At 47.7% G+C, this 27159-nt stretch overlaps 1 protein-coding gene across 2 annotated transcripts in view; it reads left to right on the plus strand.

Moving 5' to 3' along the window:
- Nucleotides 1-4291: 4291 nt before the first annotated feature.
- UBAP2 (ubiquitin associated protein 2) overlaps nt 4292-27159 on the plus strand; it is a 132928-nt gene continuing 110060 nt past the window's right edge. For both annotated transcript variants that reach the window (XM_033238297.1, XM_033238299.1), the window contains exon 1: nt 4292-4401. The gene's annotated coding sequence lies outside the window, so the exon portion shown is untranslated. The remainder of the gene's footprint in view (nt 4402-27159) is intronic.

Here is a 27159-nt window from a genome sequence, read left to right on the forward strand (position 1 = left end):
GGCATGGTGGTGGGAACCTGTAGTCCCAGCTACTTGGGAGGCTGAGGCAGGAGAATGGCATGAGCCGGGAGGCGGAGGTTGCAGTGAGCCGAGATCGCACCACTGCACTCCAGCATGGGTGACAGAGCAAGACTTTGTCTCAACACACACACACACACACACACACAAAGATGGGGATGTCGTTTGTAGTCACAGGATGTGAAATTAGTTTGAGTCAACGTCTCAGAGTCAAGCTGGGTGGATAAGGTGAATGAATCCTTTTCTTTTTCTTTTTTTGAGACGGAGTCTCGCTCTGTCGCCCAGGCTGGAGTGCAGTTGCCTGATCTCAACTCATTGCAAGCTCCGACTCCCGGGTTTACGCCATTCTCCTGCCTCAGCCTCCGGAGTAGCTGGGACTACAGGCCCCCGCCACCGCGCCCAGCTAGTTTTTTGTATTTTTTTAAGTAGAGACGGGGTTTCACTATGTTAGCCAGGATGGTCTCGATCTCCTGACCTCGTGATCCGCCCGTCTCGGCCTCCCAAAGTGCCGGGATTACAGGCTTGAGCCACCGCGCCCGGCCAACCCTTAATAAATGATAATGTAATAAAAATAACCAGCACAGTGTCCTGACACAGAAAAGGCAGATGTTTTTGAAAATGAATTTAATAAGAAATTGAGGCCTGGGCCGGGCGCGGTGGCTCAAGCCTGTAATCCCAGCACTTTGGGAGGCCGAGGCGGGCGGATCACGAGGTCAGGAGATCGAGACCATCCTGGCTAATACGGTGAAACCCCGTCTCTACTAAAAAAATACAAAAAAGTAGCCGGGCGCGGTGGCGGGCGCCTGTAGTCCCAGCTACTCGGGAGGCTGAGACAGGAGAATGGCGTAAACCCGGGAGGCGGAGCTTGCAGTGAGCTGAGATCCGGCCACTGCACTCCAGCCTGGGCGGCAGAGCCAGACTCCGTCTCAAAAAAAAAAAAAAAAAAGAAATTGAGGCCTGGAGAAGTGACACAGCTTGTACAGGGTCACAGAGCTAACATGTGGTCTCTGGTCTTCCGTCTCACAAAGTTAATCTTTTTCCTTTTTTTTTTTTTTTTTTTTTTGAGGCGGAGTCTCGCTCTGTCGCCCAGACTGGAGTGCAGTGGCCAGATCTCAGCTCACTGCAAGCTCCGCCTCCGGGTTTCCGCCATTCTCCTGCCTCAGCCTCCCGAGTAGCTGGGACTACAGGCGCCCGCCACCTCGCCCGGCTAGTTTTTGTATTTTTAGTAGAGACGGGGTTTCACCGTATTAGCCAGGATGGTCTCGATCTCCTGACCTCGTGATCCGCCCGTCTCGGCCTCCCAAAGTGCTGGGATTACAGGCTTGAGCCACCGCGCCCGGCCTTTTTTTTTTTTTTTTTGAGAGGAATCTCTGTCTGTTGCCAGGCTGGAGTGCAGTGGCTCGATCTTGGCTCACTGCAACCTCTGCCTCCCGGGTTCAAGTGATTCCCCTGCCTCAGCCTCCCGAGTAGCTGGGACTACAGGTGCGCACCACAGGTGCACCACCGCACCCAGCTAAGTTTTGTATTTTTAGTAGAGACAGGGTTTCACCATGTTAGCCAGGATGGTCTCAATCTCTTGACCTCGTGATCTGCCTGCCTCGGCCTCCCAAAGTGCTTGGCCACCGCGCTGGGCCAAGTTAATCTTATAACTACGTAAGTTATATACCAGTGCCTTCTCCAAGGAAAAATCGAAAACGTTAGACTGCAGTTCCTTTGGGCCAGCAACCCCAATCACAAACCTCTTTCCCACTCCTCAGAGCCAGCCACTGTTATCAAGTTTGTATATTCCTTTCAGAATCCTTTTCTCCTGATCTGTCCATTAAGTCTTTGACTCTCAAGGGTGGTTTTTATCTTTGACACTCCCACACATTTCTATAAAGCAGCAGGACAAAGAGGAGGAAGATGAACAGACAAGACACAATCCTAGCTCACTGTCAAAAGAAGTGAGATAAGATTCACCCACATGTCAGTGGTGATGATAAGTTGTTTTTTTTTTGTTGTTTTTTTGTTTTTTTGAGATGGAGTCTCACTCTCTTGCCCAGGCTGTAGTGCAGTGGCACAATTTTGGATCACGACAACCTCTGCCTCCCGGGTTCAAGTGATTATCCTGCCTCAGTCTCCCAAGTAGCTGGGATTACAGGCGGCCACTACCACGCCTGGTTAATTTTTTGTATTTTTTAGTAAAGACGGGGTTTCACCATGTTGGCTAGCCTGGTCACAAACTCCTGACCTCAGGTGATCCACCCACCTCAGCCTCCCAAAGTGCTGGGATTACATGCGTGAGCCATCACCCCTGGCCCAGTTCTGTTTGTTAAAGGCACAGTCTAAGCATTCTTTGTTTTTGTTTTTGTTTGAGACAGAGTCTTGCTCTAACAGCCTGGAGTGCAGCGGTGGGATCTTGGCTCACTGCAACTTCCACCTCCCGGGTTCAAGTGATTCTCCTGCCTCAGCCTCCTGAGTAGGTGGGATTACAGGCGTGTGCCACCACGCCCGGCTAATTTTTTTATATTTTTAATAGAGAGGGGGTTTCACCATGTTGGTCAGGCTGGTCTCGAACTCCTGATCTTGTGATCTGCCCTCCTCGGGCTCCCTAAGTGCTGAGATTATAGGCATGAGCCACCATGCCCGGCAGCATTCTTTAATTCAGATGAATAACAAAGGCTTTCTTTGAACTAGACAGGACTGTTTAAGATTTCAATTGTTTTACATAATAACTAGCAAATTAGTAATTAGCATAGTGCCCTGTACAAAGTACAGTATAGGCTAATTTCCCCTTTCTACCTTACTTAGACCTGTTGGGCCTAATGGGTAGAGTGTGAAAATGATTACTGATACTTATTGAGGGTTTATTATGTGCCAAGCAGGCATTTTACATAATCTTATTTAATTTTCACAAGCCGGTGAAGTGGTGTTACTACAGAGAAAAGCTCCAATTGAGGTAAGGCATGCCGGGACTGCAAAGTCCTTATATGTAACTAGCTTGGGATAAAACAGGCCAGTAAGCAGACCTTGAGAGCCTGTTTGGAGGACCTTGAGAGCTTGTTAACAGGGGCGTGCAGCTACTCCTATATCCTTGACGTGTCCTCCTCTATGGGGGATGCTCCTCCTTTTCGACCGAGCATGCAGCCTCGGGAGCGGTGCGGGAGGAAGGGCCACCCGCCTAGCCAGCCAGATCAGCGGAATCAGCCCTGGCAATCAATGGGGTGACAGATATCGCAGCCAGATCGCCCTCACATCCAAACAGGCCAGTAAATGGAAAATACTTTTAAAACACTATGCTACAATTATAAACCATCACCTTATTTATATGTAATTTTTGGAGTTGACAACAGGTCAGATCCTATTGAGAGGAGATCTTTAATTTTCTAAGGCAGAAAACCTGGGTTTCTTCGGTCAAGAAGCAACTCTAAGCTTCTTTTTTTTATCCTTAAATATAGGAAATCCTAGACTCAAGGGGTTGATTATATAACAGAAATGATTGTATAAACGGTGGACTTGGAGTAGGCGTTCAATAGATGCTAGTCTTTTCACCCAGAAGGGGCTTGGGAGGGCAAGTTGAACCTCACCGAACAAGACTAAAAGTGGGCGGACCTTCCGCCTTGCGGAGGCTCTCGCAGCGAGCCGTTGGCGTTTTCCCGCGCAGGGGGCAGGGCGCAGAGCAAGCCCAGGAACGTGGGAGCAGAACCCCACCCCCCGCCAGGACTACACCTCCCAGCAGGCACCACGCTCCGCTACCTGGCGGGCGGCGTCCAATAGTATTACTCCTTCAAGCCAGCTTAGTCCACTTTCCGTCCCGGCCTTCCCTCGGCACTAAGGTTTCTAGCGGGTGCGTTTGGGAGCCCGCGGGAGAAAGGGTGAGGTAGGCGTCGCCTTGGCTATGCAGCATGTTGGGAGTCGTGGTCCCCTCGTGCAACGTTTGGGAGGCCAGGCTTGCCCTGAGTGGCTGGACCACATCACGTGATGAGAGAGGCGGCCACAGGGGAGCAACCTGTGGTGCCTTGTGAGGTCATCATGGCGCGACGACGAACTGCAGTTGTAGGCACCCTGGATGCGGTGGGTAGTAGTCTCCTGATGACTCCGAGTGCAATACATATTATCAAGTCTCCCTTATTTTTTTCTTTCCTGTGGTTCTCCCCCCACCTCCGCGCGGTCGGCCTCGCGGGCTTGGGGTGAAGGTGGTGGCTAGAAGAGGCTGCGCGCCGTCTGGGCGGGCTCTGAAGCCGCGCACGGGCGACGTGTTGTGGCTCCTCCTTCGCTCGTGACGCGAGGTCACGTGACGGGTTGGGCAGCCTGTGCCGCCGCCGCCGCTTTGTAAGAGGCACATTGGCAGGTAACGAGCGGCGGCGGCGGCAGCGGGTCTTGAGTCCTCCGAGAGCAGCAGCGGTAATTGCCATACTGTCCCTCTCCTTCCCTGTTCCAGGGGCCTGAGCCCTGCAGCGTGCGCTTTCTGGTCCTGGGTTCAGCTCGTCTGAATCCCCACCGCCTGCAGACTTCCCCGCCGCCCATCCGTGAGGACCGGGCCGAGCTTCACTCGCCAGCTCCACGGTCCCTGTGTGTCCAGGCCCGGGCGCCCTACTGCCTCTTCCCCTCACTTTGCCTTGTGCTTCTTCCTACTTTCCCCTGTCCGGGTCAGCCGGGCCCCACCCAACCCCAGGGGCGCCTCCCCTCCCCCCTTCGGGTTTCTGCCCTGGAGGGTGTGGTTTTCTCTCCCACCTCGGTGCCTGCCAGTAGACTGGAGCTTCCCCGCCACGCTGTCGGTCCCATCTGATCACCTTTCCGCTTTCACGCCCGTAGCTAGTCTTGGGACTGGCCCTTTTAAAACCCAACTTCTGCGCTCTCTAATCTTTCCTGGCTTACCCGGAGGCACAGTTCAATTCTACTTCTCCTTTTCAATTCTGTAGGGCATTGGTCTCAATTGGGACTCAGTTTTCCTCCTCACCCCCGGTTCCTGTAGTCTAGTTATATCACAGTTCATTCTTTAGTGTAGGTTTTTGAGCGCTTTGTAAACCGCAAAGCTCAGTCTGTTAATAATACATATTCAAAATGTTATTCTTTCATTGGTGCATTACAACTCAGTTCTCTTTGCCTCTGAATCACTTTCCCACTCGGCTTTTCCACATTTTCCCCGAGTTTTTAATCTAATTAGTTGCCCACGCTTCTCAGCTGTCACCACTCTGGTCTCTAACCCTGGCTCGCTTTAAGGGTTGATCCCATTATTACTGTTATATCCTGTTTGATGTAATCCAGTCATTTACTACCACTTCTATTGAATATTGTTTTTATCTCACATTCAAGGAAGGTATATGGTTTGCCAGTATTTAGGCTTATAATCTTTCCATAGCACCAGCGTATCCTAACAGTTGAGAGATTTTAAAAAATTACTATTCATTTTAGAGATATGGTCTCCATATATTGCTCAGGCTGGCCTCCCGCTCCTGGGCTTCAGCGATTCTTGCACCTCAGCCTCCTGAGTAGCTGGGATTACAGGTGTGCACCACGGTGCCCAGCTGGTTGAGGGTTTTTTCAGGTCTCCATAAGGTATCCAAACATCATCTTTTATTTGAAGGGCATATAATTAATTTCTTGGGTGAACCCATTCTTAAATTCCTCTTACGTTATGACAGCGCTTTTTTCACCAAGGGGTATGCGGCTAGTTATTGCATTCCTCACTTTTCGCTGTGAATTGTGTATCCTTTTTAGTGTCAGTTTGGGAAAGGTGGAAGGAAGATGAACATGATTCCTAAGCTGTCCCGTGTCCGACATTGGTGTGTTCCCCTTTTACCTCAGGAAAGGGAATGTATTCCGCTCCCTGGAGATGATAGTTTCTTTCAGTACACTCACCTGTGGAGCCCCTTCGCTAGGGCCGACCTTCCACTGCTTTGAAGGCTTCTCTTATCATTAGGCAGAAGTGATTAGTTTCCCAAACTGTCCTTTTGCTTGCTGCCAGTGTATTCCTGATTTTCCTACTTATGGCTAGTTGACACATGTGGCGAGAGATTTTCCCACAGCGCCGATTTCCCTCATTTGCTTCCCTGTTGCCTCTCACCCTCAATAATTATGAAACCTTTCAGAGAAGGAAGGTTTTTGTTGTGATTGAAATATGCCCGAAAGTGGTGGCATGGGAGAGAATGAGGCCATGGGAAAGGGTTGTGGTAATTACCCCTCCTGTTTCCTGCCGCTCTAGTTTCCTCTGTCCTCCCTTTAAATGTGGGTGGACCAGCAGTAGTCACATGGAGTTGCCTTTAGAACTATATTGGAACAACAATAACACCTCAGCTTCCCTTTCCTGGTTACTAGTGCAGTCTATGTAGTGATCACCAGGAGTGTCTCTCTTAGTATTAGCCTGAGTGACTTTTATTGTATGGGGAGAAATGGTGTGAGAACATGGAGAATAATAGGTTTATTTCAATATGTACTTGTATCGTGATGGGAACTGGTCCCTGTATCTACCCTCTTAAGTGTAAAATATATGTAGAAAGTATAAAGCTTTCTTGAAGGTTTGGAGTGGTCTGAAGTGAAGCCTTTACGTCTAAAATGTTAGCTTTGAATTAATTGTTGATTTCCCAATCCTTTTTTTTTTTTTTTGAGACGGAGTCTTGCTCTGTCGCCCAGGCTGGAGTGCAGTGGCCAGATCTCAGCTCACTGCAATCTCCGCCTCCCGGGTTTACGCCATTCTCCTGCCTCGGCCTCTCAAGTAGCTGGGACTACAGGCGCCCGCCACCTCGCCCAGCTAGTTTTTTGTGTTTTTTAGTACAGATGGGGTTTCACCATGTTAGCCAGGATGGTCTCGATCTCCTGACCTCGTGATCCGCCCGTCTTGGCCTCCCAAAGTGCTGGAATTACAGGCCTGAGCCACCGCGCCCGGCCCCTTTTTTTTTTTTTAATGATGTCTTACTGTTAAGATTTCCTTTGCTAATAAGACACTTTGTGGGGGGTGGGGGTGGGGGTGGGGGTGGTTAAGTATATTATGAAGGGTTAATGCCTGCTCAGAAGAAGCAGTCTGCAGGCATTTACAGATTGCAAAGTTCTCTGCCCTTAAGCAAACCTGTCTTATTTTGTTTATTTTTCCTTGTGAGAAACCTGTATGTCAGCAAATATCTGTTCTTTCTTAGTTGTCATTTTGAGTAAATAGAGCGTCCTTAAAAGTGTTAGGGTACCCATGGTGTTGACTGGTAAATTAGTAGATCTCTGATAGATTTTAGAAGCAGCTGTTTTTTCCAAAAAGGAGAGTGGAGATATAACCTGAAGGAAGGCAAAGAGAGTGAGGACATGTAGGGAATATCACCATGTAATCTTTGTGGTAGATTTTGATGTAATTTTGCCCCAATTATCAAGTATTTAGAATATAATCCTTTTTTTCTAACTCAATCAAATGTATCACATTAGTTTTTACAATTTTAATGTAAACCGTTTATGCTGGTATTTCCTACTGAGTTTACTTGACATTTTTTTAGTTTCTCTCAAAGATGCTGCTTAAAATTTTTTTTTTGTGGCTGGGCGCGGTGGCTCATGCCTGTAATCCCCAGTACTTTTGGAGGCCTAGGAGGGCAGGTCACGAGTTTGGGAGTTGAGACTAACCTAATCAACATGGTGAAACCCTTTCTCTACTAAAAATACAAAAATTAGCGTGACGTGGTGGCGCGCGCCTGTAGTCCCAGCTACTCGGGAGGCTGAGACTTTAGAATTGCTTGAACCCGGGAGGTGGAGCCAATTTTGTGCCATTGGACTCCATCCAGCCTGGACGACAGAGTAAGACTGCATCTCAAAAAAAAAAATTTTTTTTGTACTTTTTAATTTTTATTTTTTTCTACCCCCTTTTTTTTTTTTTTGAGACGGAGTCTCGCTCTGTCGCCCAGGCTGGAGTGCAGTGGCCGGATCTCAGCTCACTGCAAGCTCCGCCTCCCGGGTTTACGCCATTCTCTCGCCTCAGCCTCCCGAGTAGCTGGGACTACAGGCGCCCGCCATCTCGCCCGGCTAATTTTTTGTATATTTTAGTAGAGACGGGGTTTCACCGTGTTAGCCAGGATGGTCTCGATCTCCTGACCTCGTGATCCGCCCGTCTCGGCCTCCCAAAGTGCTGGGATTACAGGCTTGAGCCACCGCGCCCGGCCCTCTACCCCCTTTTTTTTTTGAGACGGAGTCTTACTGTCGCCCAGATTGGAGTGCAGTGGTGCATTCTCAGCTCACTTCAAGCTCCACCTCCCGGGTTCACGCCATTCTCCTGTCTCAGCCTCCCCAGTAGCTGGGACTATAGGTGCCCGCCACCATGCCTGACTAATGTTTTGTATTTTTAGTAGAGACGGGGTTTCACTGTGTTAGCTAAGATGGTCTTGATCTCCTAACCTCGTGATCCGCCCGCCTTGGCCTCCCAAAGTGTTGGGATTACAGGCGTGAGCCACGGCACCTGGCCTTTTTTTTAACCATTTGTTTGTTTGTTTGTTTGTTTGTTTTTTGAGACGGAGTCTCGCTCTGTCGCCCAGGCTGGAGTGCAGTGGCCGGACCTCAGCTCACTGCAAGCTTCGCCTCCTGGGTTTACGCCATTCTCCTGCCTCAGCCTCCCGAGTAGCGGGGACTACAGGCGCCCGCCACCTCGCCTGGCTAGTTTTTTGTATTTTTTAGTAGAGACCGGGTTTCACTGTGTTAGCCAGGATGGTCTCGATCTCCTGACCTTGTGATCCGCCCGTCTCGGCCTCCCACAGTGCTGGTATTACAGGTTTGAGCCACCGCGCCCGGCCTTTTTTTAACCATTTGTAAACAATGTTTGGTAAGTTTTAATTTTTTGATAACTATGCTGGACATAGCATAATTGAATTGTAATCCAGTTAACTATTTGGGTTTGAAGTATGCAATAGGGCTCACATTAAGGAGCAGAGTAGGTGTTTTATTTAAGACTAGGTAATACTCTTTATTTATTTGTTCAGAGATGGAGTCTTGCTCTGTCACCCAGGTTGGAGTGCAGTGGTGCGATCTTCGCTCACTGCAACCTCTGCCCACCGGGTTCAAGTGATTCTGCTGCCTCAGCATCCCAAGTAGCTGGGGTTACAGGCGCCCGCCAACACACCTGGCTAATTTTTGTATTTTTGGTAGAGATGTAATTTCACCACGTTGGCCATATTAGTCTTGGAACTCCTGACTTCAGGTGATCCGCCTGCCTCGGCCTCCCAGAGGCGGGATTACAGAAATTAGCCAACCCCTGGGTCATTTTGTATTTTTAGGAGGTGAAGTTTCAGCATGTTGCCACATTGGTCCTGAACTCATGACCTCAGGTGATCCGCCTGCCTTGGCTTCCCAAAGTGCTGGGATTACAGGCGTGAGCCACCACACCTGGCTTCTTTTATTTTTATATTTTTGAGACAGAATATTGCTCTGTTGCCTAGGCTGGAGTGCTGTGGTGCGTCTTGGCTCACTGCAACCTCTGTCCCCCTGGCTTAAGTGATTCTCATGCCTCAGCTTCCCAACTAGCTGGGACTACAGTCATGCATCTCCACGCCCGGCTAATTTTTTTTTTTTTTTGGAGGGAGTCTTGCTCTGTCACCCAGGGTGGAGTGCAGTGGTGCCATCTTGGCTCACTGCAAACTCCGCCTTCTGAGTTCACACCATTCTCCTGCCTCAGCCTCCCGAGTAGGTGGGACCACAGGTGCCTGCCACCACGCCCGGCTAATTTTTTGTATTTTTAGCCGGAGTTTCACCATGTTAGCCAGGATGGTATAGATCTCCTGACCTCCTGATCCGCCCGCCTCGGCCTCCCAAAGTGCTGGAATTGCAGGTGTGAGCCACTGCGCCCTTCTAATTTTTTTTTTTTTTTGAGATGGAGTTTCATTCTGTCGCCCAGGCCGGAGTACAGTGGTGTGATCTCAGTTCACTACAACCTCCGCCTCCTTTTCTTTTCTTTTTTTTTTTTTTTGAGGCGGAGTCTCGCTCTGTCACCCGGACTGGAGTGCAGTGGCCGGATCTCAGCTCACTGCAAGCTCCGCCTCCCGGGTTTACGCCATTCTCCTGCCTCAGCCTCCCGAGTAGCTGGGACTACAGGCGCCCGCCACCTCGCCCGGCTAGTTTTTGTATTTTTAGTAGAGATGGGGTTTCACCGTGTTAGCCAGGATGGTCTCGATCTCCTGACCTCGTGATCCGCCCGTCTCGGCCTCCCAAAGTGCTGGGATTACAGGCTTGAGCCACCGCGCCCGGCCAATTTTTTTTTTTGTATTTTATTTTATTTTATTTTATTTTGTGAGATGGAGTCTAGCTCTTGTCGCCCAGGCTAGTGTGCAATGGTATGATCTTGGCTCAATGCAACCTCCGCCTCCTGGGTTCAAGCGATTCTCCTGCCTCAGCCTCCCAAGTAGCTGGGATTACAGGCATGCGCCACCATGCCCGGCTAATTTTGTATTTTTAGTAGAGACAGAGTTTCTCTGTGCTGGTCTCGAACTCCTGACCTCAGGTGATCTGCCCGCCTCGGCCTCCCAAAGTGCTGGGATTACAGGCGTGAGCCACCATGTGTGACTTGTATTTTTTTTTTGAGACAGAGTTTCACTCTTGTTGCCCAGACTGGAGTACAATGGCGCGATCTCGGCTCACTGCAACCTCCGCCTCCCAGGTTCAAGTGATTCTCCTGCATCAGTCTCCCGAGTAGCTGGGATTACAGGCATGCATTACCACTAATTTTATTTTATTTTATTTTATTTTATTTTTTTTTTTGAGACGGAGTCTCGCTCTGTCACCCAGGCTGGAGTGCAATGGCCGGATCTCAGCTCACTGCAAGCTCCGCCTCCCGGGTTCACGCCATTCTCCTGCCTCAGCCTCCCGAGTAGCTGGGACTACAGGCGCCCGCCACCTCGCCCGGCTAGTTTTTTGTATTTTTTAGTAGAGACGGTGTTTCACCGTGTTAGCCAGGATGGTCTCGATCTCCTGACCTCGTGATCCGCCCGTCTCGGCCTCCCAAAGTGCTGGGATTACAGGCTTGAGCCACCGCGCCCGGCCTAATTTTATATTTTTAATAGAGATGGGGTTTCTCCATATTGAGGCTGGTCTCGAACTCCTTACCTCAGTGATCTGCCCGCCTCGGCCTCCCAAAGTGCTGGGATTACAGGCATGAGCCACCGCGCCCAGCTGCGGCTTGTGTTTTTAATAGGGACAGGGTTTCACTATGTTGATCAGGCTGGTCTCGAACTCCTGACCTCATGATCTGCCCACCTCGGCCTCCCAAAGTGCTGGGATTACAGGCATGAGCCCCTGCGCCCGGCCTTTTTTTTTTTTGAGGTAAGGTCTCACTCTGTCACCCAGGCTAGAGTGCAGTGGTGCAATCTTAGCTCACTGTAGCCTTGACCTCCCCATGCTTAGGTGATCCACCTTAGCCTCTTGGGTACCTGGGACTACAGATTTGTGTCACCACGCCTAGCTAATTTTTTTTTTTTTTTTTTTTTTTGTAGAGACAGGATTTCATCATATTGCTTGGGTTGGTCTTCAACTTCTGGGTTCAAGTGCTCACCTCAGCCTCCCAAAGTGTTGGGATTACAGGCATGAGCCACTGCTCTAGGCCCACAAAATGTATTTTTATAGCCTCTTTCCCATCCAGTTGGGGTTTCTGTATTTACATATTGTCACTGAAGTATTTTTATAGCCTCTTTTCCCATCCAATCAGGGTTTCTGTATTTACATATTGTGACTGAAGTACACTACTGATTGATAATCCATTTCGCAAGTGATTATTTTCTCAATTATTTATCACATATGATTGCCAGTCAGGTCATCTGATAAGCAAGAAATAACTACTGCTGTTACTTAGTTCAGGTAATTTTCATCAATGGTAAGTAAATTGCTAATTTATTGTAGGATAAAATGTAACTTTTTGGGGCTTTTGGAAAGTCTAAAAATATGTATTCTATTACTGCTGTGCCAACCCTAAGTTTTGAAACACTGATGAGAGTTTCCTTTGATTTGTGGGAATGAGGCAACAATTACATTAGTAAGAACTTAAGGTAGTATATGGGCTGGGCGCAGTGGCTTTCTCCTGTAATCCCAGCTCTTTGGGAGGCCAAGGCAAGTGGATCACTTGAGGTCAGGAGTTTGAGACCAACCTGGCCAACATAGTGAAACCCTGTCTCTACCAAAAAATACAAAAATTGCTGGGTGTGGTGGCACACACGTGTAGTCCCGCCTACTTGGGAGGCTGTGGTGGGAGAATTGCTGGAACCCTGGAGGGGAGGCAGAGGTCACGGTGAGGTGAGATCGCACCACTGTGCTCCAGCCTGGGCAGACAGAATGAGACTTTGTCTCAAAAAAAAAAAATAAAATAAAAAAAATCAAGAAAAAGAATTGAAAAGAAAAACTTAAGGTAGTATATTCTCTGTTGTTTCTGTGAAATGCTCAGTTTACCTTACTTCAGATTAGTCCTGAATGATGGTTCTCCCTGTGCAGATGGTATTATGCTACTCTATAGGTGTTCACTTGAACGAATATTTATTGCTGCCAGTTGTCAACAATGTTAGATGCTAGAATACAGATGAATAATGTAGGTTCTTGATCTTTAGTTGCTTACATGTTGGTGAGCAGACAGACACAGTTTAAATGTGTGTGTAGGATTCTGGGGTACTGCTGGCCATGACAGAGAAAAGCATTGTTGAATTGAGCTTGAGTGTTTGGCAAGGATTCCTTGAGTTGGGTAGGCTGAGCCTTAGTTTTCTTAGATTCTTCCTATAGAATCAAGTATCAAGGCTGGGCACAGTGGCTCACGCCTGTAATCCCAGCACTTTGGGAGGCTGAGGCGGGGGGATCACCTGAGGTTGGGAGTTTGAGACCATCCTGACCAACATGGAGAAACCCCATCTCTACTAAAAATATAAAAAATTAGCCGGGCATGGTGGTAGGCGCCTGTAATCCCAGCTACTTGGGAGGCTGAGGCAGGAGAATAGTTTGAACCCGGGAGGCGGTGGTTGCAGTGAGCCGAGATCACGCCATTGTCCTCCAGCCTGGGCAACAAGAGTGAAACTCTGTCTCAAAAAAAAGAGAAGTATCAAATTCCTGAAGTTACAATTAAATTGTCAAAACACTTTAAATTTTGTATTCAGAGTTTAGTTTTATTAGAATTTGCTGTTATTTTGTTTTGTTCTATTTTGTCTGAGACTGGGTCTTACTCTGTCACCCAGGAGTGCAGTGATACAATCAGGCTCACTGCAGCCTTAACCTACCTGGGCTCAAGCGATTCCTCCCGCCAAAAAAGAGAAAATGGGCGTGTGCAGTATGTGCTTAAGTAAACATGCCTGTGGAATGTGAAGGCAAAAAAGCAGGGACAGTTTAGGAGAATACCAAGGTTAGTTTGACCAAAGTATAGGGATTGGAAGGAATAAAGAGTTTGCATTTTATTGAGGACTTGATGGTTTGTGAACAGAAGTTGACAGTTTTTGTTGACAATGTTTGTTTGTTTGTTTTTTCTTTATTTTTGAGATGGAGTCTCACTTTATAGCCCAGACTGGAGTGCAGTGATGCAATCTCGACTCACTGCAACTTCTGCCTCCCAGGTTTAAGTGATTCTCGTGCCTCAGCCTCCTCTGAATAGCTGGGATTACAGGCATGTGCCACCACACCTGGCTAGTCTTTATATATTTTTTCTTTTTTTTTGAGATGGAGTCTCCCTCTGTCACCCAGGCTGGAGTGCAGTGGCGCCATCTTGGCTCACTGCAACCTCCACCTCCCAGGTTCAAGCTGTTCTCCCACCTCAGCCTCCCAAGTAGCTGGGATTACAGGCACTTGCCATCATGCCCGGCTAATTTTTGTATTTTTGTAGAGATGGGGTTTCACCATGTTGGCCAGGCTGGTCTTGAACTCCTGACCTCAGGTGATCCGCCTGCCTCAGCCTCCCAAAGTGCTGGGATTGCAGGCGTGAACCACTGTGCCTGGCCATATGAAATGTTTTGAATGACAGAGACAGATGAAACAATGAGAACAGAAGAAAGATTTGACAATTAGGAGACCAGTGGTGACCTGAGGAGTAGCATTTTTCCTACTGTTAGAGTGATAGGGTGATGGAAACCAGAATAAAGAAGTTTAAGGAGATGTTTAGTGAGGAAATGGAGGCAGTGAGTGTATTCGTTTTATGAAATACAGTTTATGTAGTAGTTGCTTACAAGATAGAACATGAAGTTTCAGGAAGGTAACTTTGGAAGGTAATTTTTCTGAGCCTTTGTTTTCGAGAGTAATCTGGATGTAGAGAACAGTTGAGCGATGCTTTTTTTTTGAGACAGAGTCTCGCTCTGTTTCCCAGGCTGGAGTGCAGTGGCGTGATCATGGCTTACTGCAACTGCCGCCTCCCAGGTTTGAACAATTCTCCTGCCTCAGCCTCTCAAGTAGCTGGAACTATAGGCGCGTGCCACTACGCCTGGCTGATTTTTGTATTTTTAGTAGAAACGGGGTTTCACCATGTTAGCCAGGATGGTCTTGATCTCCTGACCTTGTGATCTGCCCGCCTCTGCCTCCCGAAGTGCTGGGATTACAGGCGTGAGCCACTGTGCCCAGCCAGTTGAGCAGTTCTTTAGACATATGAGGATGTGGGATATTTCTTATTAGTATAGTGGTAGGAGCTTTCTTTATTAAGGTATTTTGTATTTGGATGAAAACTGGGCCAGATACTTATGTGGCAGGTATGTTAATGTTTAAATGGATGGCATGACTTTGTTTAGATAGATACATTCTTTAGGTAACTGACATTTTGAGAAAGTTGCTTTTGGCATGAGTGAATAAGTAATAAGGATATCAGCAAAATAAAACCAGTATACTTTTACTAAAAAAGGAAAATCCAGGACTTTATATCCTGGATTCATGAGGAAAGTTGAAGAACTATGAAATGAAAACTGTCAGAAGTATTAAATAAATCAGTATTTATATTTTAGGCTTGTAATAAAACCTAGAGATGATGTAACTGTCTCAAAATGACTTAACAGGTATGTTGAACTTTTATAAATCACTTGTGAGATAATTTGTGAATTTGTGACAGTGAGTGCCAAATGTTGAAATGGTTCATGCAGGGATGTGAATAATGAGAATTATTATTTTAGGTCATCTGGTCTTCATTAAGAATTGATTTGAAGGCCGGGCGCAGCGGCTCACTTTGGGAGGCTGAGGCGGGTTGATCATGAAGTCAGGAGATCGAAATCATCCTGGCTAACACGGTGAAACCCCGTCTCTACTAAAATTACAAAAAATTAGCTGGGCGTGGTGGTGGGCGCCTGTGGTCCCAGCTACTCGGGAGGTTGAGGCAGGAGAATGGCGTGAACCTGGGAGGCAGAACTTGCAGTGAGCCGAGATCGTGCCACTGGACTCCAGCCTGGGCAACAGAGCGAGACTCAAAAAAAAAAATTGATTTGAAGCCAGAAATGGTGGGTCACGCCTGTAATCCCAGGACTTTGGGAAGCTGAGGCAGGTGGATCACCTGAAGTCAGGAGTTCAAGAACAGCTTGGCCAATATGATGAAACTCCGTCTCTACTAAAAATACAAAAATTAGCCAGGCATGGTGGCGGGTGCCTGTAATCCTAGCTACTTGGGAGGCTGAGACAGGAGAACTGCTTGAACCTGGGAGGCGGAGGTTGCAGTGAGCTGAGATCACACACTGCACTCCAGCCTGGGCAACAGAGTGAAACTCTGTTTAAAAAAAAAAAAAATTAAAAAAAAATTGATTTGATGTTCAACTGTGTAGTCGCAGCTACTTGGGAGGCTGAGGTGGGAGAATCGCTTGAACCCAGGAGGTAGAGGTTGCAGGGAACCGAGATTGCACCATTGCACTCCAGCCTGGGTGAAAGAGACCCTGTCTCAGGAGAAAAAAAAAAGTATACAATTAAGTTATTATTGACTATAGTTACCCTGTTGTTCTGTCAAATAGTGGATCTTGTTGTTATTTTTTTTGTACTCATTAACCATCCCTATCTCCCTCAAGTCCCCAAGTCTCCCACTATCCTTCCTAGCCTCTGGTAACCCATCCTCTACTGTCTGTGATTATGAGTTCAATTGTTTTGATTTTTAGTTCCCACAACTGAGAACATGTGATGTTTGTCTTTCTGTTCCTGGGTTATTTTACTTAACATAATGATCTCCAGTTCCATTCATGTTGTTTCAAATGACAGGATGTCATTCTTTTTTATGGCTAAATAGTACTCCATTATGTATAAGAACCATGTTTTATCTATTCATCTGTTGATAGACGCTTAGGTTACTTCCAGATCTCAGCTATTGTAAACAGTGCTGCAGCAAACATAGGAATGCAGATATTTCTTCAGTATACTGATTTCCTTTATTTTGGGTCTATACCCAGCAATGGGATTGCTGGATCATATGGTAGCTCAATTTTTAGTTTTTTCCAGAACCTCCAAACTGTTTTCCATAGTAGTTGTACTGTGTGTTGAGTACTGTCATGGTTTTTCTGTGCTTGAAAATAAGAAGCAAGAGTTAAACATTGTGGCTTAGAGTATCAAGAAGCAAAGATGATGTTTTTTTTTTTTTTGAGACGGAGTCTCGCTCAGTTGCCCAGGCTGGAGTGCAGTGGCGCGATCTCGGCTCACTGCAAGCTCCGCCTCCCAGGTTCACGCCATTCTCCTGCCTCAGCCTCCCAAGTAGCTGGGACTACAAGTGCTCGCTGCCACGCCCGGCTAATTTTTTTGCATTTTTAGTAGAGATGGGGTTTCACCGTGTTAGCCAGGATGGTCTCGATCTCCTGACCTCGTGATCCGCCTGTCTCGGCCTCCCACCGCGCCCGGCCTTTTTTTTTTTTTTTTTTTTTTGAGACAGAGTCTCCCTCTGTCCCCCAGGCTGGAATGCAGTCACCGGATCTCAGCTCACTGCAAGCTCCGCCTGCTGGGTTTACACCATTCTCCTGCCTCAGTCTCTGGAGTAGCTGGGACTACAGGCGCCCACCACCACGCCCAGCTAGTTTTTTGTATTTTTTAGTAGAGGCGGGGTTTCACCGCGTTAGCCAGGATGTTCTCGATCTCCTGACCTCGTGATCCACCCGTCTCGGCCTCCCAAAGTGCTGGGATTACAGGCTTGAGCCGCCGCGCCCGGCCAGATTTTTTTTTTGAAGACAGGGTCTTTCTCTGTTGCCTAGGCCAGAGTATAGTGGCGGCTCACTGCAACCTCCGCCTCCCCGGTTTAAGTGCTTCTTGTGCCCCAGCCTCCGGAATAGCTGAGATTACAGGTGCACACCACCATGCCCAGCTAATTTTTGTATTGTTCATAAAGACAGGGTTTTGACATGTTGGCCAGGCTGGTCTCAAACTCCAGACCTCAAGTGATCCGCCTGCCTTGGCCTCCCAAAGTGCTGGAATTACAGGCATGAGCTACCATACCCGGCCTAAGAAACAAAAGATTCTTAATCTTTGTGACTGGTTGTGGTCATCATGACTGTACTAGAAGAAAAATTGTTTTATTGAACCTGCATCCCTAAGAAAGCTGAGGTAGGTTAGCCTACATTTTGATACCTTCCTTCCTTCTGACTGGCCAAAGAGGGAAGGTGGCTTCCCTCCTTATCCCCTTCCCTGTGAAGCCTTGGGACAGAGTAACTAGTGGGAAGTTAATGTTACTTTGGTGGATGCAGAGCTGGAGACTCGGGGCAGAGTGAGTGTGAGTGTATAAAGACAGAAATATGCCTGAGTCTTTATCACAGACTAAGGTTATTGTGTTGTTGGCATTAAATCTATGACTTAATTTGCTCTTGCTTTCATCTTTTCAAGAGAGGATAGATAGGGATTCCTGCAACTGAACATGGTTGGTGAGAGAGCCATATTTAGCTAGGGTTAGGGCGAGAATTTGACATGGATGAGGATGTTCAGTTGGCAACTTACTGCACTTTTTAAATTTTTTGATGCTTAGGGTCATGCTCTGTTGCCCAGGCTAATCATAGCTTACTGTAGCCTCGAAATCCTGGAATCAAGCAATCCTCCCGCCTCAGCCTCCCAAGGAAGTGGGACCACAGGTATGCGCCATGATACCTGGCTAATTTTTAAATGTATTTTTTAGTAGAGACGAGGTCTCACTATGTTACCCAGACTGGTCTCAAACTCCTGGGCTCAAGAAGTACTCCCACCTTGGCTTCCCAAAGTGTTGAGATTATAGACATGAACCACCACCCCTGGCCTATTAGCCCTTTTTTTTTTTTTGAACTGGAGTCTCACTTTGTCGCCCAGGCTGGAGTGCAGTGGTGCAATCTTGGCTCACTGCAAGCTCCGCCTCCCGAGTTCACACCATTCTCCTGCCTCAGCCTCCTAAGTAGCTGGGACTACAGGTGCCCGCCACCATGCCTGGCTAATTTTTTTTTTTTTTTTTTTTAGTAGAGATGGGGTTTCACTGTGTTAGCCAGGATGGTCTTGATCTCCTGACCTCGTGATCCACCCGCCTCAGCGTCCCAAAGTGTTGGGGTTACAGGTGTGAGCCACCGCGCCCGGCAGCACTTTTTGTTAATACACAGGAAATAGATCCTCTTTTTTTCTTTCTTTTTTTTTTGTTTGAGACGGGGTGTTGCTGTGTTGCCCAGGCCAGAGTGCAGTGGTGCGATTTCAGCTCAGTGAAGCCTCAGCCTCATACATTTAAAAATTAGCCAGGCATGGTGGTACATACCTGTGATACCAGCTACTCGGGATGCTAAGGCAGGATAATCGCTTGAATTTACTTAGGAAAGCAAGTTAAGGCCGTGCGCGGTGGCTCACGCCTATAATCCCAGCACTTTGGGAGGCCGAAGTGGGCGAATCACCTGAGGTCAGGAATTCGAGACCAGCGTGGGCAACATGGTGAAACCCCATCTCTACAAAAATACAAAAATTAGCCGGGCATGTTGACAAGTGCCTGTAATCCCAGCTACTTGGGAGGCTGAGGTGGGAGAACAGCCTGAACCTGGGAGGTGGAGGTTGCAGTAAGCCAAGATCGCGCCACTGCTCTGTAGCCTGGGTGTCAAGAGCAAGACTCAGTTTCAATAAAAAAATGAAACAAAACAAAAAGCAACTTAATAAGTATGTCCCCCGGGCGCGGTGGCTCAAGCCTGTAATCCCAGCACTTTGGGAGGCTGAGACGGGCGGATCACGAGGTCAGGAGATCGAGACCATCCTGGCGAACACGGTGAAACCCCGTCTCTACTAAAAATACAAAAACTAGCCGGGCGAGGCGGCGGGCGCCTGTAGTCCCAGCTACTCGGGAGGCTGAGGCAGGAGAATGGCGTAAACCCGGGAGGCGGAGCTTGCAGTGAGCTGAGATCCGGCCACTGCACTCCAGTCCAGGCGACAGAGCGAGACTCCGCCTCAAAAAAAAAAAAAAAAAAAAAAATAAGTATGTCCTAGTGTTGGAATAGATTCATGCTAATTTATACATCCCCCACAAGATGGTTACAATAACTGACATACAATCAGAAAAATTAAATTATGTTTATTGTACTGTATTTGCCAAAGAAGAGAAATATGTACTGGATTTTAGAAGGCATTTATGTAAAAAATAGTAGGAACCTTTGTTGTTGTTGTTGTTGTTGTTGTTGTTGTTGTTGTTTTGAGATGGAGTCTTGCTCTGTCACCCAGCCTGGAGTGCAGTGATGCAATCTTGGCTCACTGCAGCCTCCACCTACCAGGTTCAAGTGATTCTCCTGCCTCAGCCTCCCAAGTAGCTGGGACTATGGGTGCATGCCACTAAGCCCAGCTAATTTTTTTGTATTTTTGGTAGAAACGGGGTTTCATCATGTTGGCCAGGCTGGTCTTGAATTCCTAACCTCAAATGATTCGCCTGCCTCGGCCTCCCAAAGTTCTGGGATTACAAGTGTGAGCCACTGCACCCGGCACCTTTATTGGAATCAAAAACGGTTGGGCCCCTAAGGAGTTTGCTTTTGTACTCCCATAATACTAATTAATCAGCTGAACAGTATAGTTGAGGTGCTTTGTTTATAATGCTACCTTGCTGTTTTTTTTTGATTTTGAGACAGAGTCTCGCTCTGTCGCCCAGGCTGGAGTGCAGTGGCCGGATCTCAGCTCACTGCAAGCTCTGCCTCCCAGGTTCGCGCCATTCTCCTGCCTCAGCCTCCCGAGTAGCTGGGACTACAGGCGACCGCCACCTCGCCTGGCTAGTTTTTTTTTTGTATTTTTTTTTAGTAGAGACAGGGTTTCACCGTGTTCGTCAGGATGGTCTCGATCCCCTGACCTCGTGATCCACCCGTCTCGGCCTCCCAAAGTGCTGGGATTACAGGCTTGAGCCACTGTGCCCGGCCCTACCTTGCTTTTATTTTAATAAATTATTTACTTTAAGAGAGGGTCTCTCTGTTGTCCAGATGGGAATACAGTGGCATGATCGTGGCTCACTGCAGCCTTGACTTCCTGGGCTCAAGTGATCCTCTTGCTTTAGCTTTCCAAGTAGCCAGGACCATAGGAATGTGCCACCATACCCAGCAATTTATTTTTTGTAGAAATGCAGTCTCCCTACATTGCCCAGGCTGATCTGAAACTCCTGGACTCAAACAATCACCTCTCCAAGGGCTGGGATCACAGGTATGAGACACTGTGCCCAGCTTATTTTTATTTATTTATCTTTTGAGACAGAGTTTTGCTCTGTCGCCTAGGCTGGATGCAGTGGCGTGATCCTGGCACACTGCAACCTCCGCCCCACAGGTTCAAGCGATACTCCTGCCTCAGCCTCCTGAGTAGCTGGGATTACAGACACGCCACCACACCTGGCTAATTTTTGTTTTTTTTAGTAGAGATGGGGTTTTGCCATGTTGGCCAATTTGGCCCTTTTTTCTTTTTTTTTTGAGACTGAGTTTTGCTCTCGTAGCAAAGGCTGGAGCACAGGAGTGCGATCTCCACTCACTGCAACCTCTGCTTCCTGGGTTCAAGCGATTCCCCTGTCTCAGCCTCCGGAGTAGTGGGATTACAGATGCGTGCCACCACGCCCGGCTGAGTTTTGTATTTTTAGTAGAGAGGTTTTACCATTTGGCCAGGCTGTTCTCGAACTTCGGACTCCCACCCTGCCAGGCTAGTCTTGAAACCCTGACCTCAGGTGATCTGCCTGCCTCATCCTCCCCAAATGCTGAGATTGTAGGCATGAGCTACAGTGCCTGGCTCTTATTTTATTTTTATTTTTATTTTTTTGAGACAGAGTCTCACTCTGTCGCCCAGGCTGGAGTGCAGTGGTGCGATCTTGGCTCACTGCAAGCTCCCCCTCCCAGGTTCATGCCATTCTCCTGCCTCAGCCTCCTGAGTAGCTGGGACTACAGGTGCCTGCCACCACTCCTGGCTAATTTTTAAAAAATATTTTTAGTAGGCCGGGTGCAGTGGCTCATGCCTGTAATCCCAGCACTTTGGGAGGCCAAGGCAGGTGGATCATGAGATCAGGAGTTCAAGACCAGTCTGGCCAAGATGGTGAAACCCCGTTTCTACTAAATACAAAAAAATTAGCTGGATGTGGTGGCATGTGCCTGTAATCTCAGCTATTCCAGAGGCTGAGGCAGAGAATTGCTTAAAAACCTGGAGGGATGGAGGTTGCAGTGAGCCGAGATCGCGCCACTGCACTCCAACCTGAGCAACAGAGCAAGACTCAGGCAAAAAAAAAAAAAAAAGATTTTTTTTTAGCGGAGACATGCTTTCTCCAGGTTAGCCAGGATGGTCTTGATTTCCTGACCTCGTGATCTGCGTGCCTCGACCTCCCAAAGTGCTGGGATTACAGGTGTGAACCACCGCGCCTGGCCCCTTATTTTATTTTTGAAACAAGGTCTCACTCATCTCCTGGGTACTATACTCGGAGTGCACTGGCGTGGTCACAGCATACTGCAGCCTTGACCTCCCAGGCTCAAGCCATCCTCCCACTTCAGCCTTCTAAGTAGCTGGGACCACAGGTGTGCTTTATCACACCTGGCTAATTTTTAGAACGTTTTGTAGAGATGGGGGTCTCTCTGTGTTGCCCAGGCTGGTCTTGAACTCCTGGCCTCACACTATTCTCCTGCCACAGCCTCTCAAAGTGCTGGGATACAGGCATGAGCTACCACGCCTGGCCTATGTATGCATTTCTTCTTTCCTTCCTTCTTCCTTCCTTCCTTCTCCTTCCTTCTTCCTTCTCCTTCCTTCCCCTCCCTTCCCCTTCCTTCCCCTTCCTTCCTTCTTCCTTCTTCCTTCTCCTTCCTTCTCCTTCCTTCTTCCTTCTCCTTCCTTCTCCTTCCTTCCTTCCTTTCTTTCTTTCTTCCTTCCTTTTTTCCCCAAGACAGAGTCTTGCTCTGTCACCTAGACTGGAGTACAGTGGTGCAATCTCAGCTCATTGCAACCTCTGCCTCCCGGGTTTAAGCGGTTCTCGTCTCAGTCTCCGGAGTAGCTGGGATGACAGGCGCCCCCACCACAGCAGGCTAATTTTTATATTTTTAGTAGAGCTGGGGTTTCACCATGTTGACCAGGCTGGTCTCGAACTCCTGATCTCGTGATCCACCTGCCTTGGCCTCCCTAAGTTGCTGGGTTTACAGGTGTGAGCCACCATACCTGGCTGCCTTTCTTTCTTTTTTAATTTTTTTTTTTTTAAGTAGATACAGGGTCTTGCTATGCTGCCCAGGCTGGTCTCGAACTCCTGAGCTCAAGGGGTCCTCCCACCATGGCCTCCCAACGTATTGGGATTATAGGTGTGCACCACTGGGCCTGGCCTATGTATACATTTTCTTTTTTTTCTTTTTTTTTTTTTTTTTTTTTGAGGCGGAGTCTCGCTCTGTCGCCCGGACTGGAGTGCAGTGGCCAGATCTCAACTCACTGCAAGCTCCGCCTCCCGGGTTTCTGCCATTCTCCTGCCTCAGCCTCCCGAGTAGCTGGGACTACAGGCGCCCGCCACCTCGCCCGGCTAGTTTTTTTGTATTTTTAGTAGAGACGGGGTTTCACCGTATTAGCCAGGATGGTCTCGATCTCCTGACCTCGTGATCCGCCCGTCTCGGCCTCCCAAAGTGCTGGGATTACAGGCTTGAGCCACCGCGCCCGGCCTTCTTTTTTTTTTTTGAGAAGTTTTGCTCTTGTTGTCCAGGCTGGAGTGCAGTGGCATAATCTCGGCCCACTGCAGCCTTCGCCTCCCAGGTTCAAGCAATTCTCCTGCATCAGCCTTCCGAGTAGCTAGGATTATAGGTACCCACCACCACATCCTGCTAATTTTTTATATTTTTAGTAGATACAAGGTTTCACCGTGTTGGCCATGCTGGTCTCGAACTCCTGACCTTCTGGTGAGCCACCTACCTCGGCCTCCCAAAGTGCTGGGATTACAGGGGTGAGCCGCTATTCTCAGGCCTATGTACACATTTTTAGATTATCTTGGGTTTTCAGTTATCTTGGGTGCATACCTAGAAGTAGGATTACTTGGTCATATTGTAACTGTTTAATTTTTTTAGGAACTGTTAGAAGATTTTTTAAATTTATTTTTTGTTTTTTAGGAGACGTGGTCTTACTCTGTTGCCCAGTCTGAAGTGCAGTGACATGATCATGGTACACAGCAGCCTAAGCTCACTAAGTACATTGCATCTCCTAAGCTCAAGGATTCCTCCCATCTCAACCTCCTGAACGGGTGGGACTCCAGATGTGTGCCACCAAGTGTGGCTAATTAAAAAAAAAATGTATTGTATAGATGAGGACTTGCCATGCCACCCAGGGTTTGCTCACCTCCTGCTGTGCAGCCCAGTTCCTAGTGGCCTGGGAGTTGAGGATTGGGGATCCCTGCTTTATAGTATAGGCTTTTTTATTTTTTTGTTTTTTTCCTTTTTGTGGGAGAGAGAGAACTGTTAGAAGTAGTGGTGAAGACTGGTTATGAATAATTACATACTTTTCAAGAGATTCCAGGGTGAAGAATCCTAGTTACCTGCTTGGGAAAAGACAGGGTTTAAGGCCGGGCGCAGTGGCTCACGCCTGTAATCCCAGCACTTTAAGAGCCTGAGGCGGGCGGATCACTTAAGGTCAGGAGTTTGAGACCAGCCTGGCCAACATGGTGAACTCCCATCTCTACCAAAAATACAAAATATTAGCTAGGCATTTTGGCGGGCACCTGTAATCCCAGCTACTCGGGAGGCTGAGGCAGGGAGAAGTGCTTGAACCCAGGAGGCAGAGGTTGCAGTGAGCTGAGATCACCCCACTGCACTCCAGCCTGGGTTACGAGAGCAAAACTCCATCTCAAAAAAAAAATAAAAAAGGCCGGGCACGGTGGCTCAAGCCTGTAATCCCAGCACTTTGGGAGGCCGAGACGGGATCACGAGGTCAGGAGATCGAGACCATCCTGGCTAACACGGTGAAACCCCATCTCTACTAAAAATACAAAAAACTAGCCGGGCGAGGTGGCAGGCGCCTGTAGTCCCAGCTACTCGGGAGGCTGAGGCAGGAGAATGGTGTAAACCCGGGAGGTGGAGCTTGCAGGGAGCTGAGATCCGGCCACTGCACTCCAGCCTGGGAGACAGAGCCAGACTCCGTCTCAAAAAAAAAAAAATAAAGAAAGAAAAATAAATAAATAAATAAAAAAGACAGGGTTTACAGCTGAGTTAGGAGGATAGGAATAGGACAGATGTGTGAAAACAGCTATGGGCAATTAAATACTTTTCCCTTCGTGGCCTTAGGTAACCTGAAAGAGAATTGTGATGATATCAAATAAATTTTGATGTCCTGTAGTGTTTGAGTTCACCAGCACTCATCCTTTCCATGGGCAGGTTATATCCATGGAACAGCAGATAACTTTGTGATTCTTGTGTCAGCCAAGTATGGGTGTAGGGGAGTTCAGTCTTGTCCATCAGCTGCTCGAGGCCTGACCCTGCCTTTAACAGCTGTGGAGAATAAAAGTATCAGCTTGTTCAGCTCCTGGCATGCAGGGTACAAGCAGTTGAACTGCATGGAATTGGATCTCATAGTTAGTTTCTTGGCACCCTAGATACCTTATTCTCTTCTCGATTGTGGGTGTAGACTTTGTCTTGTTGGCTGTTCTGGGTCTCCTAATTTAGTTGAGATTCTTTTATTTTTATTTTTATTTTTTTTTTTGAGGCGGAGTCTCGCTCTGTCACCCAGGCTAGAGTGCAGTGGTGCAATCTTGGCTCATTGCAAACTCTGCCTCCCGAGTTCACGCCATTCTCCTGCCTCAGCCTCCTGAGTAGCTGGGACTACAGGCGCCTGCCACCACGCCCGGCTAATTTTGTTTTTTGTATTTTTAGTAGAGACGGGGTTTCACCGTGTTGGCCAGGATGATCTTGATCTCCTGACCTCATGGTCTGCCTGCCTCGGCCTCCCAAAGTGTTGGGATTACAGGCTTGAGCCACCGTGCCCAGCCTACTTTTTTCTTTTTTAAATAATAGAGAAGGGGTCTCACTGTTTTGCCCAGGCTGGTTTTGAACTCCTGGACTCAGGCGATCCTCCCCATCTTGGCCTCCCAAAGTGTTGAGATTACAGGCATGAGCCACTGTGCCAAGCCAGATTCTTTTATTTATTTTTTAATAAATAAATTCAAGTGGATTCTCTTGCCTCACCCTCCCAATTAGCTGGGATTACAGGTATGTGCCACCATGCCTGGCTTATTTTTCTGTTTTTAGTAGGATGGGGTTTCACTATGTTGGCCAGGCTCATCTCAAACTCCTGACCTCAAGTAATCCTCCCGCCTCAGCCTCCCAAAGTGCTGGGATTACAGGTGTGAGCCACCGTACCCGGCCTTGGCCTCAGATTCTTTTCTTTCTTTCTTTTTTTTGAGACGGAGCCTTGCACTGTCACCCAGGCTGGAGTGCAGTGGCTTGATCTTGGCTCACTGTAAGCTCTGTCTCCTGAGTTCATGCCATTCTCCTGCCTCAGCCTCCTGAGTAGCTAGGACCACAGGTGCCTGCCACCATGCCCGGCTAATTTTTTTGTATTTTTAGTAGAGACGGGGTTTCACCATGTTAGCCAGGATGGTCTGGATCTCCTGACTTCGTGATCTGCCCACCTCGGCCTCCCAGAGTGCTGGGATTACAGGCGTGAGCTACTGTGCCCGGCGTCAGATTCTTAATCTGAGCTAATTTTGTCTTCTGTAGCTATGAATAAATAAATTTCCGGCCGGGCGAGGTGGCTCATGCCTGTAATCCCAGCACTTTGGGAGGCCGAGGTGGGCAGATCATGAGGTCAGGAGATCGATACCATCTTGGCTAACACTGTGAAACCCCATCTCTACTAAAAATACAAAAAATTAGCCGGGCGTGGTGGCAGGCGCCTGTAGTCCCAGCTACTCGGGAGGCTGAGGCAGGAGAATGGCGTGAACCCAGGAGGCAGAGCTTGCAGTGAGCCGAGGTCGCGTCACTGCACTCCAGCTTGGGCGACAGAGCGAGACTCCGTCTCAAAAAAAAAATTTCCTTTTCAGAAAAGGTTGAGAATATTGACTTTTCTTAGTAGAAAAAGCAGGAATGCAGATTAGAAATTAAACAAAAATAATAAAACAGTAGTGGTCACAGAAACATACCAATGTAGAACATATGGGTATCTGAAAGGCTGAGAAGCTAGGTGAGATCTGGTTTAGACTAGATCTTTGTCATCAGGGACAAGCTTTGCAGGTGATGCCAACAATAGTTACGCTGTTGTATAGAAGAGGAAGCTGAATTGGGGACTATTATCTGTGACTGAACAGTTAACCTTGCAACATAGCATAGTAGATAAGTGCACACACTGTAGAGCCAAATGTCCTGGATTCAAATACTGCCTTCACCACTTACTAGCTGTGATTCTCTGTGTATCTTACTTTCTTCTCTGTAAAATGGGAGTAAAGTGATGTGTACTCTAGAGTGTTTAAAAGATTAGTGACAATACTATACATATAAAGTGCTTAGAATGGTGTCTGGCACATAGTAAATGGTATGTGCTTTCTGCTAGTATTATCATTACCATTGGTTTTAGACTTTGGGAGTGAGTGGACATATATAGATGAAGGACCTTGGACCCATCCTTGCCAGTCTAAGATAGGCCCTGCATCACTGGTCTCATGACTCAGTGTACAGCATCTCTGGACATTCTTGATGAAGACTTGCTTCTTCAACATAAATTGTGTATCCTGTTTTTAGTAGTTGAACCCTTAGCCCAGTATGTAATTCATGTCATCTGAATTATATTTGGTTTGAAAAAAACATTACTTTTTCTGTTCCTGAAACAAATTTATTTGATGTATTAGCTGAGTTACTTTGCACAAGTGTGCCA

Source organism: Trachypithecus francoisi, unplaced genomic scaffold (genome assembly GCF_009764315.1).
Source record: "Trachypithecus francoisi isolate TF-2019V2 unplaced genomic scaffold, Tfra_2.0 Lachesis_group16, whole genome shotgun sequence".
NCBI lineage: Eukaryota > Metazoa > Chordata > Mammalia > Primates > Cercopithecidae > Trachypithecus > Trachypithecus francoisi.